Source organism: Fukomys damarensis, unplaced genomic scaffold (assembly GCF_012274545.1).
Source record: "Fukomys damarensis isolate Sample0158 unplaced genomic scaffold, DMR_v1.0_HiC HiC_scaffold_28, whole genome shotgun sequence".
Lineage (NCBI taxonomy): Eukaryota > Metazoa > Chordata > Mammalia > Rodentia > Bathyergidae > Fukomys > Fukomys damarensis.
Window position 1 is genome coordinate 25251839 of NW_022900940.1, and position 23343 is coordinate 25275181.

Here is a 23343-nt window from a genome sequence, read left to right on the forward strand (position 1 = left end):
TGCCTAAATGACTTTCAAAATGCATTATAAAGGATGAACAACTCATCTTGCATTGTAAGTGTCAATGGGTGTGCTCCATCGGAGTAAGTCCCTCACTGAGCCTCAGTTTCCTCACCCAGCAAATGACTTTATAATAAAGGACTTCTGGAAATTCTCTAAGTTGTGACATTTTATGAATTGTATGACCTTCACTACAAATGATTGCTACATGGGATTGGTAAATTTAATGTATTTTAAAAGGAATTGGCTAGTTATGCCTATAATTAAAAATTCTACTTCTTCACAATCAATGAGAATCTCATCAAAAGAAAAAACTTCAATAGGTTAACTCAGTCAGAAGCCTACCTTTGATTCTCAAACTTGGAAAGGGAGGGGCAAGGATGGGTTTCCATTTAGGGAACTTTGGCAATATCTGGGGACAACTTTGGTTGTCATCTTAGGTCTAAGAATGGGAATACTAATGGTATCTAGTGAGTAAAGCCTAGGGAATAGTGTTAAACATTCTATACTACATGCAAAAGCCCTCCACAACAAAGCATTTCTACCACCTAAAATAGTGCTGAGGTTGAGAAACACTGCATGAATTCCATCCCACTCCAGGGAGTTCACAAAGATTGTGAGGGTAGGGACTGAGGTCTTCCAGTTGGTACACAAAAAAGCTTCATTTGTTTCAACTGATACAATCAAGCTAAACACATGGTTTACATCAGCTACACTGGGCCAAATTAGCCACTACACTACAATTCAGCTAAAATATTCAGGGTTTCTAAATATTAAGTGACTTCAAAAGCCCCACAATTCACACTGAACACTTTCTGATCTGATGAGTGCCACTTGAAGCATTTTTTTATGGTCACATATTTTGCATTTATGTATTTCAATATCTCATAGTCTTATTTTTAACATTTTAAAAGAAAAGTTGCAGATCTTCCTTAATTATCGGTAGATACAATAAATAAAAGTTTTCTATTTTCCAACCTCAATCAGCTAAAATATAGGAATGGAAAATTTTGCCAAGGAAATGTGGAGGGGAGCCAAAAGTACCTTCCTGTACCTTAGTACTGTGATTGCCAAAGATGAGACCAGAATAAAAATATATTTTTGCAATTCTGCTAAATCTTATTTTTTAGTATTAATTGCCATTAAAGAATTGGAATGATTCCCACAGAAAGGCCACTGTACCTGCTTACCTAGCACAAAGAAATAACATTTTTGTGTGAAATCTTTAAGATTAAAATTTCGGATTTCACTGGAAATCAGACCTGTCTCTTGAAAATAAGTCACCAAGGACAGTCCCACTTTGCATCTGGGGTATGATGATGTCTACCGTCTTAAATAATCAATCTCATAACTACAAACTTAGATACTCCTTATTATGTGTACCCTATGCCTCTTTGCTGCACTGTAAATAGGGTCTGAGAAATCTCTAAATTAATGACTACACTGGAACAAACCTTAGTCTTATATACTAAGCATGCTCCTTCTACATAGTGGAGACAGTATGATTTGGAAACTAGCATTTTTCAGTGCAGCAAGTTAGCTGAAGTTAACAACAAATCTTCAAAATGCATCCTAAATGGTACATGCCTTTGATCAGTGATGAAGTACATGTGTTTGTGTTCGAGTGGGGTTTTTTCCCTCACTTCAATTAATTTAATAAGCTTTCCTCAATAATGTTTGCCTTTGTTTGACAAAGGAGCTAACATCAAGGATCCTTCCTTGGTTTTTTTTGTTTTGTTTTTTTGTTTTTTTTTGAGACAGGGTCTCACTAAGTAGTTGAGACTGACCTGGAACTCACTATGTAGCCAAGGCTGGTCTCCTACTCACAAGAATCCTTCCTTGGGAAGGACTCTCTCTGTTTTATATTCCTGTGTTACTTTATAAGGTCCTCTCAGGGGCAGTTAGGGAAAGTGATGAATGATCTCACCTGATTTTTGCTCACATATTCATCTTACTATGTGAAGTAGGCTCTTCACGGCAGGCTTTTTCTGACCATGAAACATTTCATGAAAACTTCAAGGGAGCAGTGAGTCATTCACTCAAACTTCTCCATCTACAAGTTTACCAGAGGCTTAGTTATCCAAATAAGTTGGAGACACCTCACCCCAGCCCACCACACACCCTGCCAACTGCTCAATTGGCTCAGGTTACCATTACTAAACGGTCTATTTTCTTTTATCAGTGGAAACCTGATTTATTAATTCTCAAACTTCTGGCAGGTCTTTCTGCAAAGGTGTGCTTTTCTGAGGTTCTTAATATAGTGTGAAATGTATTTTAGACACTGTGAATAGTTTATGCACTATTTTGGTTAAACCTTCCACATCTGGTATTAGGTCCTGAACTACAGGAATTAATATTTAACAGATAATAAACCTGTACAAGGAAGATTCAAGCTACGTTACCACAGCTAATGGGAAATCTGAATCAGTCAGACTACCTAAAACTACTTCTATCCTCAGAATGCTCAGTTAAAAACCACATGCATAACAGAATGTAGAGTAACTTACTATCACCAGTGGCAAAGTAATATATCCACCTAGAAGTCTGTCTCTCCTGGACTGAAACATAATCTCTTGAGGAAAAGGACTGTGTTTCATTTGTCACCTAAAGATCTTGAGCAATACAAGGCACACAGAAACTATTTGATGGCTTGAATAATGAAATGAATACATATTAATATTTTTACCTGATTAACCTGGCCTATCTGTACTGTTTTTGCTTTCCTTTCACATTGATTTTGCATTAAGGAACTGTCAGTAGAAACATCCAATCAGAATGCAATGATACACTTTTTGTTAATGGTGTTCTTAGAAGGACGCTGACACATGTCCTTATCAGACTAAGCAAGAAAGCAGGAAATTTGGGCTATACATGAAGAAGAACTTACAGACCACAGCGAAAAATATTAAAACAGGCACCCTAAAGAATATTGCAGAGTCTCTAAAACCTTCTCATCTTGAGGACCAAGTGAAGAACTTTCAAGGTGTCCTTATATCATGACTTTTCAAAGGCTGCTTAAGCTCTATGGTAATATTAAAAGGACAGCAGTGGGCTCAGGATTTAGCTCAGTGGTGCCACCACCTGCCTCGCAAACACAAGGTCCTGAATTCGATCCCTGGTACCAAAAAAAAAAAAAAAAAAAAAAAAAAAAAAAAAAAAAAAGAAAAGAAAAGAAAGGATAGCAGCAGTAGACAGAAAGAAAGTGTAACCTCCATTATTCTACCATAAAACAAGAGTAAAAATGCTAAAAAATTCATAGAAAAATAAAAATAAAGGAGATTATAAAGCACTTTGAAAACATAAAGGTTTATGATAATGCTAAATAATAATACTTCTAATGCCTTCCAACAGAGCCACTGCATTTGACAGGATTATCTTGAAATAAAAAGTGGATGTTATTTCTGCCTAACAGAATAAACAACTATTACAAGTGCCCTAAAAATCCATATGAAGCATATGAATTGTATAATACAAAGCTGCTCTCTCTTTCTGTCCTTATCTTTCATTCTCTCCATATTTCTGTTTCTTCCTATCTCTCCTCCTCCCTCTTCGTCTTATTCCTATTAATGTATGATGACAAAAAAATTACCTACAGTAAAGAAAATAGCATCCAATTTACTTAAGACACAGAACAAAACCTCACAGTGTCCTTTATCATTTTAAGTAGCAGAAAGCTTTTTAAGGAGGCTTAAGTAATTGAAAAGCAAATTACTTCCAAATATACTAGCTTAAGAAATCTGGGCAAGAGCGACTACAGAAGGTCCTTGTGGAAAATTGATTGCAGTAGTGGCCCAATTAATGGCCATGCTGTATTATCTCACACTGCAATGTGACTTGGCAGCTCTGCCTATCAAGAAGGGAATCTATTTCCTCCTTCCTTTAATCAGGAGATGTTTCTGCATGGAGGAATATGGTAGAAGTGATAATGTCAGGTCTAAGTCTAAAGAGCTTTTCATGTCTACATTATTAATCTCAGGATCCCAACTACTGTCACATAGTAACTGTTATGGTTTATATCTAAGTGTCCCCCAAGCTCATAGGTGGGGCTTTTAGCAGGTGAATGGATCATGAGGCCATGGGACGCACCAGTGGATTGATCCACCAATGAGTTCAAAGCTAAATATGATGTTGGGAAGTGAAGTCTGGTCCCAGGAGGTGGGTCACTGGGGGGGTGACCTGGAAGGGTCTATCTCCCTCCCTCTTCCCTCTGTTCTCCCTCTTCTTCTTGATTTTATGAGCAACTCTTCCCTACCATGCGCTCTACCATGCAATCCTGCCTTGGAGCTGGATGGACTGAAACGTGTATCAACTGTGGTTCAAAATAAACCTTTCCTCTTTTAATTTGTGGGCAAAATACCCAGTGATGAGAAAGTGACAAAGAGAGTAAGCCTGGGTTAGCTCGTTGGCAAATGACAATCCATGTGGGCTCTCACATTGTCCTATTCGAGGACAAAATCAAAGACAAGTGAATGTTCAGCCTATTCTCAACCATGTGGGAGAAACCAACCAATATCAGTGGGGCTTCCTACCAAACACAGCCTACTTCAGGCATAAGGTAGTTTGGCAGAGACCAGAACCATCCAGATGAACCAAAAACTTCCTGTAAGCAGAAATAAATATAGAGTTCTTAAATTTTGGAGGGATTTGTTAGGCAATAATATCTAATTGATATTGGCCACATTTTTATCTCCATTTGATGAACTGGTCTACCAAATATCTAGTAATTTCCATGGAGTTAATTAATATATACCAAGACCATGGATGTATACTGTGTAACTGTCACATTATAATGGAAGATTGAAAGTGAGACCATTACCTGTGGTAACTAAATGTAAGGCATATATTCAGAAGACTGTTTATTACCATTATGATTATCAAAATAATTATTTACAATTCATAAAGTTCCTTATGTTATTATAAATGGGCCATGCTCAGGCATGGGCAAAACTGTGAAGTATCATATGAAAATTGTTTACATCACCTCATCAGCTCTCTGTGATGAAGTTTTCTCTCCTACCCAACTAGCTATTGACCTTTATAATGACTTAATGAAAGTTGGTTGGATTTCAGGGATGCAAAGATGGTTTAACATATGTGATTCAATAAACGTAATACATCACATCAACAGAATCAAGGGTATCATATGATCATCTCAACAGATGCCGAAGAAGCATTTGGTGAAAGTTAACATCCTTTCACGATAAAAGCTTTGAACAAATTATGTACATCAGGGTCATACCAAAACATAATAAAAGTTATATATATTAAATACACATCACACTGAATGAGGAAAGTTTGAAGGAATTTTCTCTAAGATTAAAAGAAAAACTGGAGCACCCACTCTCACTACTCTCATTCATTATCATGCTAGAAGTTTTAACTAGAGGAATTAAGCAAGAGAAAGAAATAAAATAAATATTCACAAATTTTGTAGGAAAGAAGTCAAATTATCTATTTGTAGTTGATGATTCTATACATAGAAAATCTGATAGACTGTATGGGAAGATTATTAGCACTGATGAATGCATTCAGTAAAGTAGCAAGATAGAATATCAACATACAAAAATTGGTAGCTTTTCTATCACCAATAATTAGTTTTCTGAGAAAGAAATCAGGAAAGCAATCCCACTTTAAAAAGCTACTAACTTGCCAAAGACTAAAACTAGACCTATATCTCTCACCATGCACTAAACTAAAATGAAAATGGATCAAAGATCTAAATATTAAAACAGAAACACTAAACCTGTGGGAAGACAGGTTAGGTAGAACTCTTAAAGAGATTGATATAAGAAAAGACCTCATGAATGAAACCTCAGTAGCATGGGAACTAGCACAAAGAATCAACAACTGGGATCTCATCTTAATAAAAATGCTTTTGAGCAGCAAAAGGAACTACCAATAGAGCTAAGAGACAACCTACAATGTGTTAAAAAAATTTACTGGCTGTTCCTCAAACAAAGAACTACTATCTAGAATATATAAAAAACTTTAAAAAAATCAGACTCCCAAATCTAATGACCCAATTCAAAAAAATGGGCATCTGAAATGAACAGACATTTCTCAGATGAAGTAGAAGCAGCAAAAAAACATATGAAAAAATGTTCAACATCACTAGTTATTTGAGAGATGCAAATGAAAACAATGCTAAGATTTCATCTCACTTCAGAAAGAATGGCTGCCATCAAGAAATCAACCAATAACAAATGCTGGCAGGGCTGTGGCAAAAAAGGAACCCTTCTCCACTGTTGGTGGGAGTGTAGACCAGTGCAACCGTTGTGGAAAACAGCGTGAGATTCCTCAAAAACTAGGATGAGAGATCCCATTTGACTCAGCTATTCTCCTGCTGGGTATCTTCCCTCCCAAATTAAAAGAATCATACCACAGCAATATATATCACCCGTGTTTATAGCAGCACAGCTAAATCCTGGAAACAGTCCCATCAACTGGTAACTAGATAAAGACATGATTTTTTTTATATAAAACAGAATACTATTCAGCCATAAATAAAAATAAACTAGACATATTTATAGGTAAGTGGATGCACCTTGAGACCAAACTCTTAAGTGAAATAAATAGGACACACATGTAAGTACAGAATTATTTCTCTGGTATAAGAAACAAAGTTTAAATGAGGACCCAAATGTATAATAGATATTGTGAAATAGGAAGAAAATGTTCAAAGGGGAATAGGGAAGGATGGTGGAGGAATGGAAAGAAGGGAAAGAAAAAATTAAGAAAAGAAGGAAAAACCAGAAGCAAAGCTTTTGTAAATACAGAGGGTTGGAGGGGTTGAAGGAAGGGAAGGTAAATGGAGAAAAATAAGAACCAAGATATATCATATACAGGTACAAATTTCCAATGAGGAATGTGATCACAATGTATACCTAAAATGTGCCAATAAATTTAATGAATTTTAAAAAGCTACCAAATAAATTTTAGTACCTGGAGTAAACTTAACCAAAGAAGTAAAAGTCATTTACAGTTAAAATTATAAATCATTGACGAAAAACTAAAGAAGACATACACACACACACACACACACACACACGAAAGGCTTCACATGTTCTTGGATTAGAAAAATTAATACTATTAAAATATCTGTTCTGACCAAAGCAATCTACAGATTCAATACAATCCACATCAAATTACCAATGACATCATCACACACACACAAAAAAAAATCCTAAAATGTATATGGTAGCACAAAAGGCACTGAATATCCAAATCAATCTAGGCCCCAAGCAACAAAAGAAGAAGCTTCACAGTGCATGATTTCAAGACATACTATAGAGCCATAGTAACCAAATCAACAGAGTATTGGTACAAAAATGAATATACACTGAAGGGAACAAAATAGAGTTCCCAGAAATAAACCCACAAACAACTGACTTAATTCTCAACAAAGGAACCAAAAACATACATTGTAAAAAGAACAGCCCCTTCAACAAATGGTGCTAGTCAGACCAAATATCCATATGCAGAAGACTGAAACTTGTCTTTTAACTCTCACTCTGTAGAAAATCCATCTCAAAACAGACCAAGCACCTAGCTGCAAGAGCTGAAATTCTGAAACTGCTAAAAGAAAATGCAAAGGAAACACTTGAAGACATTTGGGGAAATGATGATGTTTTGGGATAGAAAGCAAGGGTAAAAATTGAATAGTGATATTTTATCAAACTAAAAAAACTTTTACATAGCAAAGGAAACAATCAACATAGTGAAAGGAATACCTAGAGAGTGGGAGAAAATATTTGCCAACTATTGATCTGACACAGTGTTAATATCCATAATGCTTGAAACACTCAAAAAACTTAAAAATGGTAATCCAATTTTTATAAATAGACAAATGATCTGAATGGACAGTTCTCAAAAGAAGAAATATAAATAAAGTGCCAACAAATATATGGATAAAAACAAAAAAACTACAGTGAGTTTTGATTTTTCACCCCAGTTAGAATGACTATTATAAAAAAGAAAGCAAAACAAAGCACAAATTATGGTAAAGATGTAGAGAAAAAGTCATTTTTATGTAGGGTTAGTGGGAATATAAGTACAGCCATTATGGACAATAGCATGGAGGGGCCTCAAAAAACCAAATATATAAGAAATATATGATTCAGGTTTCCACTTGTAGGTTTATATCTGAAGAAAATAAAATCAGCATGCCAAAGATACACTTACATGACCACATTAATCATAGTGCTATGTACAATAGCTAAGATGGAATCAGCTTAAAGGTCCACTGACAAATAAATGGATCTATCTACCTATCTACAGACTTACTCTGGAACCATCAAAGAATTTGAGTTTATAATTTAAAAGTTCTTGAATAAGAAACCCATGGACCCAATGGTTTTATTTGAGAATTCTACCAAACATTTAAACTATTTACAGCATTTTTAAAATAATTCCATCCAGAAAATACATGATGGAAGAGCACTTTTCACCTGATTCTGCGTAGCCAGAGTGTTTTACCTTGATTCTGAAACCAAAGAGAAAGGAAGAAAAGAAGAAATAAGATGAGGAGGAAGGTAGAATAGGAAGAAGGAAATAACTGATATCTCTAATCTACTCATAGGCCAAAATGTTCAACACATATTAGCAAGTCATATTCAACAATGTGTGCCCACAACCTTCACTGGGGAAGGAATCACCGCCACGCAGCAAGGAGCTGTCAGTTCAGTTAGTACCTGTGTTTGCTGCAAAAAGTTGTCTTATCCACGGTAATACTCCTCCTCGAGCAGCAGCACTTGAAGAAAGAGACTACGGCAAAAAGGCTGAGCCCAGTGCAGAACATTCCGGGCTATGACTACGACGTGAGGTGAGTTACTGATCGGAACACTGAGGCATAAATACTCATTACAGTTGATCTCATTAGTCTAAGGGCCTTTCATCTGCACATGCTACCGCTCCCAGGCCTGCCATCCTTAGCAGGTTCTCAGACCTTTGCCTGTGCACTCTACCTTTTCACCAACTTACCTGTCCTCTACTCTCGCTACCCTAATCCTATGCTGGTTACAATGGAAAACCATCAAATTCAAGTAGAGCGTTAGTGGCAGAGTAGCTTTATCTCTTTTGAAACCATTTGCACTTCGACATTACAGTCCTTGGACACTACTGCCTCACCCAGTGTATTAAGGGGAATTATCAAATCATTCTAATTCTTAGGCTCCATGCTAGATTACTTGAATCAGAATAGTTTGGAATAGGGTGCCAATATCTGTTCTTTTAAAATCTTCACAGACGATTCTGATGCACAGTGAAGGTAAGGAATCATCAAAACGTTTGAAAGGGGAAAAGCTTTTCTCATCTTGCTGTTCTCCCAGAAGTAGAATCTATGTTTTATCATACTTAACTTTGCTGGACAACATATACCATATTAAAAACAGAATTATTCTATCTAATGTAATCAGAGCATCAAAATCATCCTTCGTAATTTTGTCTTTTAGGAATATGCTGTTCTAATACCTGGTGGGCCTGCTAATAACATAACCCTGACTTCCCACCTAAGCACATGGTCCCAAAGACCTACTGGAATATCTCACCCTCCAGACATAGGAATTGATCTAACATTAATAACATGGCCCCAAAGAATTAATTAATCATGCTTTTGGGAGGATTTATGTGAGACGATTCCCTTCTCCTTTTAGATAGCCATCACCAATAAGCTTGGATGTCTGAAAAAAGCAGAAATCATCTCCACTGCCACATGAAAAGAATTATCTCAAAAATGAAGTTGTCACAGCATAAAGTCACAAGGCAGATACAGTCAGAGCCCTGTGTGATGTGCTGTTTTCTTTAGATACAACACTTTAGGTTTCCCAGTTATCTAGGCCAGTAAACCCCCTCTTGGTTCAACTTAGATTTCTCTTGTTTGAAAGCAAGCATTTTGTAATTACCCAGATCTGACTGAAGTAATCTTACCTTTTGATATCTCACTAAAATTTATTTGCATTCTCTACTCTCTATTCTATAGTAATTCACTTGTCTTTCCCAGGATTTCTGCAAGTTGGCAGGGATTTATAACTTCCTTATTGCTTTTATCTCTAGGTCCCTACTTTATGTCTGAGGAAGCCTGATTGTCCCAGGAAGACCCATCTTTCTTTTTACTACACTGATTCGGTCATAGAATTCAGCTCCTTTTCTTTGACATTACCAGGAACCACTCACGAGGTAGGTGTGTGTCTGTGCATAAAGCTGACTTGCCTGAAGTTTGAAGTTATATAGAGGCTTTATATTATAAGAAAAAAGAATAACCTCAACTGACTGTTAGACATGTCCTTATCCTGAAGCCACTTAGTGTCCCCACTTCTGGCAGAAAGGTGCCACGAATCACCTTTTCCAGCTTCCCCCAGGCCTCTAATATATGGCCTGTGCTCTTTTCCTTTCTTCCCCTAGACCCTCTACACCCTTCCTACCTTTCTTATTTTCCTAATCCTTCAGTCGAGATCTCTCCCACCTAAAAAGCCAGTCTCTCATTATTGTACTAAGGAAGTTAACCTCATAAGGCCTCTTTGCAAATCCAAATTCTCAGTTCAACAAAAGAATCATCTGCTCTGATCCTCACCTTCAGCAACACAAAACAGGTGACAAATCCTTTAAAATTTCAGCTTCACTCTTTTCTCCCCCCAAATATTCCACTGTAAATTGAACAAAGCCATAAGGACTTCTTTCCCAGTAATACACATATGCTGCCTCTGTGCTCCTCCTTCCTTCTTTCCCTTAGCATGAAAACTGCCAAGATCTGTTTTGATTTTAAATAAGACTTTTCTCTTCTAATCATACATACAAATCGATTGAGAGGTCCTGAAAAGCATCTCAGTTCTCCACTTACTATAGAGACTGCGTCATATTCATAGGGCCTGCTCGGGGAGATTGAAGAAATTCTAAGCAAAAATCTCCAAGAGTTGAAATGGTCTGAGGTTATTAAGGTGTTAGCCCAAGTCTGGAGGTAGAGAGGGCCAAGAGCAGACAGGCTGGAGAACCGGCAAATGAGAACTGTTCTCTCTAGGGCAGGGCTTCTCATCCTCAGCTGCACTGTATAAATCTTTATTAGTGGGAGTGGCTGGGATCCATCTGTGCATTGTAAAATATTCTGCAGCATAAGTGGCTCTACTTAGTAGAAACTATAATACACACAAACATTTTTCTCCAGTTCTGACAATCTCTAGACATTTCCAAATTTTCCACTGGGGACAAAACTGGGGAAGGTTGAGAATCTCTGCTATAGGGTTTTATTCCATGGTAATATACAACATAGAAAAACAGACACTGTAGCCTTATAATATGTCTACATATAATCTATCCTAATGCAACATAAAATACTAATTGCCTTGGTTTAAAATAACCTAAGTATTCAACTTAAGTATTAAGTTAAAGACAAAATGCTTATTTAGTATATATACTACTTTGTTTAAAAATAATGCAGTCCAGTATGCACCTTGGGTAATGATATACAGTTCAGAAGCATGCTGGGAGAATGTTAGAAAGTACTTTAAACATATGATGAATTAAAACTATAAATGAGTATTCTACAACCCATATTGTCTGAGAAAATGGACTTTACTGCAAAAAGTTCTGAATTTCTAAACATGAAACCTCTAACTCTCCTCTCCCTAATTTCTTGTTAATATATCTTACAAATAGAGGACTGGCTAGAGCATTAAGTTTACTGGATCTAACTACAATTTATTACTCATAAAATTTTGTTTTCAAAAGGTGACTTGTTATAGTACAAGGTCATAGCTACATCTGATTCTTTCCAAAGCCACGCTAGGACCTTAATTGGAGGGCACAGAAAAAGTGGAGAAAAAAAAAAAGATTAGCTTTGGTCTCAGTCATAAGCTTAAGATGGTAGGTGGCAAGAGAACAGAATTTCAAGCCCTGAGAAACTTAATTCTAAAATCCCCCTGTTCTTCTATACAAGAGATCAGATGGATTAGCAGTGTTATGGGTCTAGAAAGTTTGCGTTTCATCAAAAAGATCTCCAGACATAATACCATAATATACAGAAATTATAGTAAAGGATAGAATTGGAGGGCATCTCTTCAAGCTTACCAAAAACATCAATCAGGAAAGTAAGTCTAAATTCAAGCCTATCCTCCTGATAAGAATAAAGCTTCTGACACATTCCAAGAAACCAGGTATGGTTCAAAAGTTAGAAAGAACTAATGCTTCCAGAAGTTGAGAGGATTTATCTCTATGTGTGGGAAAATGGCTGGCTTACCTCATATACTCATTAATATGATCTGGCACTCCGTGGGTCAATAGATGGTTCTTGGTAATGTAAAACAGGGCTGTGTGGAGAGTGACTTATTAAAGGCCACAGTAATAACCCACACAGTAAAAGAAAAAAGGGTTGAATAGTCTTGATCACAGAGTTAAAAAAGCCTTTCTTAAAAACAAGCTCCTACCACTGATACAAAGAGAAATGGAGAGATGACACTGTAAAAGCTAAGGAGGAGAGAAAAGAAGATGTATCTGCAGGGGAGTCCACAATAAGGAATTCATCCTGAATTCAAGAGTCAAAGGTACCTACTAACAAGGTTGAGGGGGAAGAAAGGAATGTTAGGGCACTGGAAAACTATTACCATCCCTAGAGTTAAAGAGGTATTAGGGTAAAATAAGCATTGTGAGAGTGCGGTACAGGCTGTGTCTCCATATCCCTGCATGACCTCACATCCCACTAGAAAGCCATGACAGTGTGGCTTTTTATGGAATCTGAGATCACACAAGGGCACAGGTATGCACTACCGGAGTTGTACATTCAAAGCATGGAGGGAATACGTAAGCGGTAATTTGGCCTCTTCCCTTTTGTTCTCTGATATCTTTCTGGTGCCTATTGACCAAACACTACCGCAAGCCACCTGGTAAGGGGCCCTTTGTGTTGTGGTCCAGGCTTCCATGGCCCAAATCAGGGCAAAAAAGAGCATAAAGTATTTTTAGGTGGGGAGGTAAATGGAGAATAGTCAGCACAGGAATAAACCTTTATTGAACACTTGCTATTAGAAGGAAAGAATGGACTGGGCATTTTGTCTAATTAAATTTTACATGCAGATAGAATTGATGGGTGACTTGAGGAAAACTTTTCTCAAGTAATGTCTCTATGAGTCTGAATATTCCACCATCCAATAATATTTGGGTTTATATTAGATTCTGGAAGTCTTTTTGGAAGAATAATTCTTTATACAGTTAGGAAACACAGTTTGGCAAGAGTTCTTCAAATGTTATCCTTGAGATTTTATTTTTCAGACTCTTGTGTGGATGTCACCCAATCACAGTCATTTGATAGCCGGTGTCTGTTGATTATGACAAGCACATCCTGTAGTTTTGGCTGAACTATTGCTTAAAATGGAGAAATTATAAAGAAAATTTTGGTGGTGGACAAATTTGAAGGCTATCTTCAAATAACTGATGCTCTGACAAGTGAAAAAGAATATGAATTGTTCCCAGCTTAAAAAACATATTCTTCAGTTTACTAGAATGCCTACCAATTACCTATATTGTGGTAGGTCACATGTCAGATGTAATATGTTTTACTACTTGGACATTCTGATTTCAGTACTTGTATTACTTAACTCATAATCCTCCAAATTTCCACAGGCATGTGGTTTTTGTAAGTTGGAACTAGGACCCATGGATGAAGACACAGAGACAAAGATTTTCACCCAGTTTTAAGGATGAACTATCCAGAGATGCCCTTGATTTTTCCATGAATGATCATGAGTGCACTGACACTGAGAATTTCCAAGGAAAGCTGGATATCTACTTGACAGCAACTCTACATCATTGGGTCCTCATCCATGACACTCCTCCCCTGAAACTTAGGGAGTTGAGATCATGGTTTTTAAAATCACGGACTACTTTCCATTCATTTTTGACTTAAGCACAAGCATCAAGATATGGTTGAAGAAAAATTAAAATATACTATGTGAATTAAATGATTCATTAACTATTCCATATTTTATGACCAAAAATGGCTGGAGCTTTTTTATTCTGGGAAAAATGATATGTAAATTGCCATTCATAAGCAAAGCAGCACTTTTATCTGATTATTTAATCACATAGAAAGATCCAGCAGTCATAAGTCTCAGAACAAGTAAAATCTAGAAAGGTATACAGAAGTAAATTCTAAAAGGATCAAAGAAGACCCGATTATAGGAGCAGCTCAATTTAAAAAATTTATGTTGTGTCCTTATTACATACTTGCCAGTTTTTTATCATTTATTTATCTGTTTATTGTACCAGGGATTGAACTCGGGACCTTGAGCTTGGATACTTGCCATTTCTAAGGAAATAAGATAATGAATGTTTCCATGAAAGCTCAAGGCCTTCTTGCGGCCATCCCTGAATGGGTATGCTGACATGGTCCATTGATCTCACTGCTAAAGTATGCAGCCTCACTGAAGTCAGAGAAGCCAGAGTGGTGTGAGTGAGGAAATTTACAACTGTAGGGTCCCTTACAGTCTTTCGATTTCCTGTCTTCTTGAACTGTCCCTCTTCTGAAAGTTTTCCTATTCCACTGATAAAGTGAAATAGTTCTTGAGATCTTTGAGTTTTTCTTTTTCCTCCTTTTCTTGTCAAAGTATTTATGAGGTAATTTATGACCAGTGCAGAAGGAAAGCAGAAAGGTGACATGACTTGCGGGCTTGCATTTAATGTAGCCCACAGAGCAAAAAGCATTTTTGAGGCCAGACTCACCCAATTTAAAGCATACTTTCCAGTATGCTTTCCAAATTACTTTCCAGTTAACTCCTTAAAGGGGATAACAAACAGTCTGCCTGCCTTGCTGCCAGTGCCACTATAACTCTATTTTCCAAAGTATTTTCACTTTAAACTCTCTTCGTGGTTTCCCATCATGCTGCCATGGTTTGAACAATAAGGTCACCTCCAAATTCCATGTTTTAATATAATCCTCAATGCGACAGTATTAGGAAGTGTGGCGTTGAAGGCTGATTAAGTTATGTGGGCTCTGTCTCATTAATAAGATTAGCATCCTCATAAAAGGACTAGAGATGAAGGAAGCAACCTCTTGCCCTTTTGTCCCTTCTGTCACGTCAGGACACAATATTCTTCTGCTCCAGAGGAAGGAGCAGCACCATCTTGGGAGTGGAGACCGAGCTCTCCTCGGGCACTAAGATCAATAGCTTGATCTTAGACTCTTTAACCTCCAGAACTGGGGAAAAAATTTTTCTCCTGTATATAAATTATCCAGCCTGGGGTATGTTGTTACATCAGCACAGAGAGACTGAGGCGATGATTAAAATTTTTAAATCAGGTCTTTTTTAGACTCTATAAACTTAAGATGAGCTAACTTCTTCAATATCATCTCAGAACCTTCACTTATGGATACACCCGTCCCCACTTGAACTTTCATCTCTTCCTTAAAAATACAAAGTTCATTCCTATTATGGGTTTGTATGTATTGCTGCTCGGTTCAGAACAATTTCCCCAGACCTCTACCTGGATGGCATTTTCTTCAGGTCTCAGTTTAAATGTCAACTTTTTAAGAGAAACCTTCCCTAAATACGTAAACTTGAACCCACAACTCCTTTAATATCATTTTGAGTTGAGATCTAGCGTGGCTCCAAAGCCTGCCACAGTGCCTGTGTCAAGAGAGGTGTTTCAGCTATTTAGCGTATTATAAACAGTCTTAATCTGGTATGAATTTCCATTTCAAATTCCCCATTTATTTGTATTACAAGATGTATGAGTTTAGGATCCAACAAATCATTTCACAGCATCACAACTACCAGAAATAAGGTCCAAGATAAATGGGAAAACTCATAGAATAATGTAGCAGAAAAGAGGGCGAAAGTTTATATTTGTTGTGAATTGAGCAACACTCTACAGGTATACACATCTTTACAAGTCATGTGGAGTTCCAATAGTAAAAAAAAAAAAAAGATGACAGCATGAGAAAGAAGAATAACACAAACAATTAAATGTAAAAGCATGTTTAAAGACTTGAGTAGGTTCATAAGTGGATAATGAGATGGCACGATGAGAAAGTTGTGGCTGTATACTGGAAAATTTGTGTTGGCACAATGAAAAAGTGGAACATACATTATTATGTACTGGAGTCATGAAAGATTCTAGACCAAGGCAAGAGATGATCAGTGACACTGGCTGTGGGAAAATTTGTGTTGCAATGATATTTAAAATAGGTTGCTGTGGAGAGAGACTGAAAATGAGACTATCTGCTAAATGCTATACTAATCTAAATGGCAGCGTTAGGGAGCCTAAGATACATTTTTTTTTTTTTTTTTTGCTAGAAGACAAAATGAAGATATCAATGTCAAAGAAACCTATTGGAGGCTGCACCATGTGGATACGAGACAATAAAAAGGAGATTTTAGTAAAGCAAATAATGTCACTGATATTCAAAGAGATGGAAAATTAAGGAAGAGAAGCTGGCTGAGAAGAAGGGTGATTCTTGCTAAGGGCAGACAGGTGATTTGCATAGCCCAAGGCTCATGCAGTTAGAGATGCCCTACATGGAACTGGAAACAAATAGTTCAGTTTTGGGGGAAGGTTGGGCCACTTGATCAACCCTTCTAAAGATAATAATTTGAACTGTGTAGAAGAGTTCACTGAGAGAAAACCAGAAAGATCAAGGAACAAAGAGAGAAAGCAGAATCCTGAGGAACATCTATCCTTTTGGGTCAGACAGAATAACAAGAAAACAAAGGAGTTTTGTCAGATAGTTCCAAAATAGACTGAACACCTGCTCTGTGTGACAGAAGTTCAAGTTCTTAACAATAGTATAAATAAATGCATCTATTTATCTTCCAGCATTATTCTCTTTGCAAGATCACAAATGCCTTATTAATGTCACCCACAACATCCATTTATTATAGTTGTTTATTATTCATCTTGAAGTGACACCCTTCCAAGCACTTGCTGAAACACTTAGGAAGGTAGATTTCCTGCAGTAACAGATTCCAGATAAAGGGAGAGACAAGGTGTGTTCACTCCAAGATTTAGAAGCTGTGTTCAAAGATACAAAGTTCCTTTGTGTTCTTTTCCTTCTCTCCAAATAACTTTCCGGAAAAACTTGCATCAGTATTTAACTATAGTTAAAAGAATTTTCTTACATGAACTACGGAATTATGTTGAGTTTTCCTTCAGTTTTATAACTTGCTACACTTCAGACTCCGTATGAGATGTACAGATAATAAGCAATCAGATTTGCTGAATAAGAATGGAACATAAGAGGAAAATGTTGACATGTTGAACATGTAAGATTCAAAATAATTTCCAACTTTGTAGCTCAAGGACTTATCCTTTAGAAGTTGTTACTTCTACTTTTCCTTATTTAATCTTCACCTTACTTTGTGTCTTCAAATTAAAGAGATTAAAAGCTATCCCTACTTAGCCTATGACCTTATGTTCCTTAGATCCATGCTCTTCAGGGTAGAATCTCAGACAGCAGTATCAGCCTCACCTGGAACTTGACAAACACGCAAAACTTTCAGCCCTATCCCGGACTTAGCAATAAGAAACTCTGGAATTGTTATCCAACGATCTGAGTTTTTAATAACCCCTCCTGTGAACCACAGCCTATGGTAAAAATTCCCCACAGTGTGCCCTGGTACATATGGAAAAGAAAAATCAACCCAAAACCTACTCAGAAGTTCACATCTTTTACAGCTGAAAAGACTGCTCTTTCTGTGATTCTTTCAACTTGAAGTTTGGTTTATGTTTGTCAATAAAAAGACTACAAAATAGTGATCAATAAAACACATAAAGTAAGCAAATGATAAAAGAGTAGGACTGAGGTTTAAAGTAATAATCCAGGAGCAGAGTGTAAGAAATTTTTTAAATTAACATTAGATTAAAAAAACTTAGAGCTGGATATGGTGGTACATGCCCGTAATCCCAGTACCCAGGAGGCAGAGGCAGGAGGATCACCTTGAGTAGGCCACCCTGAGCTACAACAGTGAGACTCTGTTTCCCCTCAAAAAAAGTTAGAACAGGCAATAATACTAATATTCATACAAGGAAATGTTACTAAAAACTTAAGATCTTAAAAATGTTTTCTTCCAACACTTTCTTGGCAGTGTCCAAAAATATTCTGCCTACCATTGTATTTATGTGGATAAAACTGATTGGCATTGCTACTGCTATTCTCTACTGATACAATTAAAGTTTCAGAGATTAAACTCTTAACTAATAACAAGCTTAGTATGTGTACAGAATATCTTCTTCGTGCCTTTTAAGCAAGAGACTGAAGAGAATGCTGAAAACACAATGTGGTAGCTTAATGGGGTACCCATTTTGCAATAAATTAAGCAAAATGAGTAATTACAGTTCATTTGAATAACATATGGCTTCGAAAAGCATTAAGTCCATAATGGCAATAAACAATAACAAAATAGAAAATATATAAAAAGGCCACTGGAAAAAAAGAGAGTATTTATTTTTAAAAAGTACTTTTAACAAGTAGTTTAGACAATTGACATATATAGATTTCAGTTTCTGTTTGAGATATATTTTTAAATATATATAAATAAATTTTAAAAATAAAATAATATATCTTTATATGTAAATTTTTCAGTAAACAAAAACGTTGTTAGAGTGAACTCTAAATCAAATAACTCAAGAAAGTCTGGGAATTATTCTGGAAGGCCAGATGAGTTATTGGCACCTATAATCACTGACAATAATAAAAAAGCACCCTGGAAGGCTGAGACAGGAGAATGCAAGTTTGAGCCTAACTGAGGCAAGAATCAATCTCAAAGTAAAACGTAGAAAGGGCTCAGGGTGCAGCTAAGTACCAAGATCCTGGGTTCGACCACCAGTACTGCCAGAGATGGAGGGAGGGAAGAAAAGAAGGAGGGAGGGAGGGCCTACTGGTTGGTAGCTGATGCATGAAGTAGTGAGCCCAAGAAGGTAATCTGTCATCCAGATTTCATCCTATATCCCTTGGATAAGGAACATTCTGATGTTTCTATCGAAAATACCGGGAACCCACAGTATCACAAAGTGAAGGCTCACTGCTTGGAACTGAAATCTGATGGACAGGGAACTCTCAAGGGAGGCCCCACAATTCTAGTGCAAGACCAAGGCTTCCAAGGACCATCGCCAGAGCAACTGAACCTTGACTCCCAGAAAAAACTCTGGCCAGGAAAAAAATAAAAAGCTCTGAAGGGATCCAGCAAGACCCGATGTGCTAACCAAAAATTAAATGGCTGATCACTCAGATTTTGCAAATCAGCTAGTCTGAGACTGTACTCACTTTTCTTTGGAGTCTTAAAATATAAACAGTGGAAGTATATGTAACCATGAAAGTGTAAACAAGTTTAAATCCAACCCACAGTGTACACATTCTTTAATAGTTTAACGGTAGATATGAAATTACACTGAAATTATTTGGGCATGGGTGTAGACATGCATACACACATCTTTTGCTTTTAAAGTTTAGACAGCTTCTAAATAAAATTAATAACGATTTTATTGAAATATTTAGGAGAATTTGCTTAATTATAATCTGCATTAAATAAGATGCTTTTATTCATGAAGTATGCTTTATGAATGGCAAAATTAGCATTTAAGTGCTAGAAGAAGACATAAAAATTAATAAGATTAAAATGTGAATATTAGAAAGGCACCAGTAGTAGGGTTCTTCTCTATGTAAACAAAGTGTTTGGTCATCAAAAAGCCTAAGGAGAAAGTCATTCTCAATTTTTTTTTCTCATAGGAATCTTACCCCTCACCGCCTAAGCAGATATCCAAAGACAAGAACAGAGCTTAACTTTTTCCATAACCCAGGTAAACAACACAAGGCTAGTTGCATACTCCTGTTGACTTAAAATAAAATTCAAGACAAAAGCTAAGAAATAAATATTTTCCACCACTGACTTCAATTATTTTGAGTAAAGGTGCATTGGATATTCATAAGGATCAGCCACAAATTGAAAACAATGATGAATAGAATATAGCCCAACCTACAACCTCAGCAAAGAGTAAGAAGAGAGAAAGAAGTCTCATGCATGCAGTAATTCCATTTATCTCTCCAATAAAATAAACACCAAATAAAATAAGCACTAGGAATTCCACAGAGGAAAATAAAACATGTTTGTGGGTCCCTTCCCAGCAAAAACAGTAATTTGGTGTGTAATAGCTGTAACGAGGATGCAGTCACATTTCCTTATTTTCCAGATTCAATGTTTATCTTTAAAAGCAGTAGTGGGTCAGTGTGACACACTTTTTAGAGCATCGTAACTTGAACTTAGAGAATTGGTTTGAGTTGATAATGATAATGACAAAAAAGGAAAGCCCACTTACAAAACTGCCATGGCAGGAAAAGCAAACCTTTTATATAACAGCTCTGATCAATGTGTTACCTAGTCCACAAAATATTCAAGATTGCCACAAAAATGTCTGCACAACAAAGACTTGCAGACAGATAGTATCTTGAACTCTCCCATAATGGGATTTGACAAGAGCCAGGCACTTCAGGCAGGCTCAATCAATGTTAATTGAAGCAGAAGGGATTCAAAGGCAAATAGGAGTCCTTGAGATCCTGAAGAGGTGAGAGGGGGCTTTGGGACTGTGACTTTCTCCTTTTCCCATTATCCCCTTCTATTTAATTACTTGTTCTAGCTGGTACATTGTAATTTGATTTGCCATCAGGTGACTTTTCCCTGATCTCACATGCTATTGGAGTCTTTCATTTAAAAGAAAAATATCTTACAGCTTGTGGAGATGCCTGTTCCCAGAAGAAGGAAATCATTCTCCAGCAGCTGGTTCTCAGGTTTATAAGATCCCTTTTCCTGTTCCTAACATAGCAGCAAATGAGAAGGACAGACAGAGAGAAGCTATTTATTTAGTCTTGAATGATACTACTGTATTTTCTCTGGTTAATGATTTCTCTAGCTGACCATCACCAGAATCTTGAACTAGCTTAGGCTTCCCCAAGAACACACTAAGATGGGAATTTATTGCTATTTATTACATGTTGGTGAGGTGATCCTATGAAACATGGATTGAGAAATGAGAATATGACACAGGATAGGAAAGGCAGAAAAAAAATGGATTCTCAAATTAGTTACCACCATGGACAACTGAGTGTCCCCTCTCTGCGGATCGCAGAGCCAGTAGGGAACACGCTTCATTCAGTCTATTCAAAAGGGTATTTTTATCTCAACACTCTTTAGTCTTTGGTTGAGGGCTAATTATAGGAGGTAATGGGAATTAACACCCACCACTTAAAGCTTGTACTGTATAAAGTGTCAAAGTGTACAAAGTGTGTGATCTGTAAACTTTTGGAAAATTTACCAGAGAAACTCCTCAGAAATATGGACAAGGTACCAACTACAGCTGCTACACCTTCATATGCATAAATATTTTAAATTCCAGTGGTCCTTCAAAAAAAAAAAAAAAAACCTCTGCCACCACCCTCTAGATGAGCTGAGAGAGGAAACTGGAAAGAGTTGTTAAAGGCTTAGGCTGTTAAACAGAAAGCAGAATTCAGCACAGAGTAGGCTCAATCTGAACCTCATCCAGAAGAGGTTTTTATGATTTTTTAAAGTGCTATATTTGGGCTGGGAATTTAGTGCCTGGCCTGGCAAGCGTGAGGCCCTCAGTTCGATCCCCAGTACCCTCCACCAAAAGTGCTATTTTAAAAAATAAGATATTTACTTTTCATATTGATTTACACTTAGTATACATTTGCTGAGAACTTAGACAATAATTGTGAGAAACATGCAAGACAGAACTATAATTACTAACTGCAAATTACAAATAAAGACAATGAAGTTCCAAAGGCGAGGTTAAAAGTTACTAAGCAGCAAAACATTAAAACAGGACAGGAATGTCAGTGAGGAAGCAGCTGAGTACGATGGTGAAAAGCTCAAACTTGAGAGGAGGCAGACCTGGTTCTTTCCAGCTCTGTCTCTTACGAACCAAGTGGCCTGGCCCCAGTTACTTATCCACTGCATGCCTCAGTTTCTCCCGTAGGTAATAGGGTTGTGAGAATACCCCGCTTCAGGAGACTACTCTAATAAGTGAGCCAATGCTTGTAAATGCTTTCTTGGTGCCTACTATATAGTGATTACACCATAATTACTTCTGTCTGCAATTATTGCCACCATTTGAATCACTTCATGTCTCAAAGTCAAGAAATAATACCTATGGGACTGGCCTTCACACTATGGAAATCAGAGAAAAACTGTTGGTACTTGACACCCAGCATGAAGTGAATGATCTTAGCTCTTGTCTCTGCTTCACATTATGGTTATCACAAAAACTCAGGTGTAGTGCTGGTGAGAGCTGGATTTTCTCCAAAGTGCTTTTTGTTAAAGTACCAGATGCAGGCTGATGAGGCCTTCAGTGGGTTGAAGTATTGCTCACAGTGAATGAGAACTGGTCGGTATTGAGGGGGAGACTCCCCAGCGCTGGGATGGCAGAGGCCTGATGTTGCAGACAGGTTGGAAAGGTAGTGTTATTATGGTTTATATCTAGATGTCCCCCCAAACCCTCACGTACTCGTAAGAGCGAGTTGGGGAGTAACTGGATCATGGGTGCGTGATACTAGAGTATTCCACTGATTGGTTTACCATAGTTCTTTCTGGGTGTGGGTGATGGACACCCTGAGTGTGGATGGCACTAACCAATATGCTTGAAGCCTGAATGGGATGAAAAGAGAAAGAAGGACGTTTGCTTCCTGCCTGCCATCCCATGAACTGTTTTGCCTCTGCAATGCCCCTCGTAAATGCTTCTCCATCTTGGAACCAGCCAACTCTTGACTGAAACCTCTACAAACTTTGAGATGAAATAAACCTTTCCTCTTTAACTTGTGGGTGTTGGGTATTTTGTCCCAGCAGTGAGAAAGTAAATAAGACAGGTAGTGTCCCAGATGTCCATATGCATGGTTAATCACTTTCTGTGAAAGAGATGGCGTCATCTCTGTGAGGCACAAAAGACATCTGCCCTGTATCACAGAAGGAAGAACTACAGAACTGAGGTATTTGGCCTTGTGGCCCAGGTAGGAATTCTTGTCTCTTGACTTTGTCCTGTGAATGTTCATATTTCTTTCCAACGGCTTTAAGTGAGGAGGCCTTGGAAGCTACTCAGAAGTTACTTGGTGTTCTTAAAGGCCTAATATAAGTTATTTAAAAGTTAACTCTTCGTTAACAATAAAATAAGCAACATTTATTGAGTGCTGTCACGTTTTAACCTGTTTACCATGTGTAAAGTATCATTTGTGTATTTGTGTGATGTCCTCCCCTGGTACTTATCACCATAACCGTAGAAGTATTGTTTTTCTCTTGTATATGAGGAAACTGAGGTTCACAGAGTTTGTGGCCTGAGAGTCTCACAGAATAAACACAACTCCAG

At 37.2% G+C, this 23343-nt stretch overlaps 1 protein-coding gene across 2 annotated transcripts in view; it reads right to left on the reverse strand.

Annotated features, from left to right (window-relative positions):
* Positions 1 to 23343, reverse strand: part of Rbms3 (RNA binding motif single stranded interacting protein 3) — a 1373556-nt gene that overhangs the window by 1089790 nt on the left and 260423 nt on the right. The window lies entirely within an intron of this gene.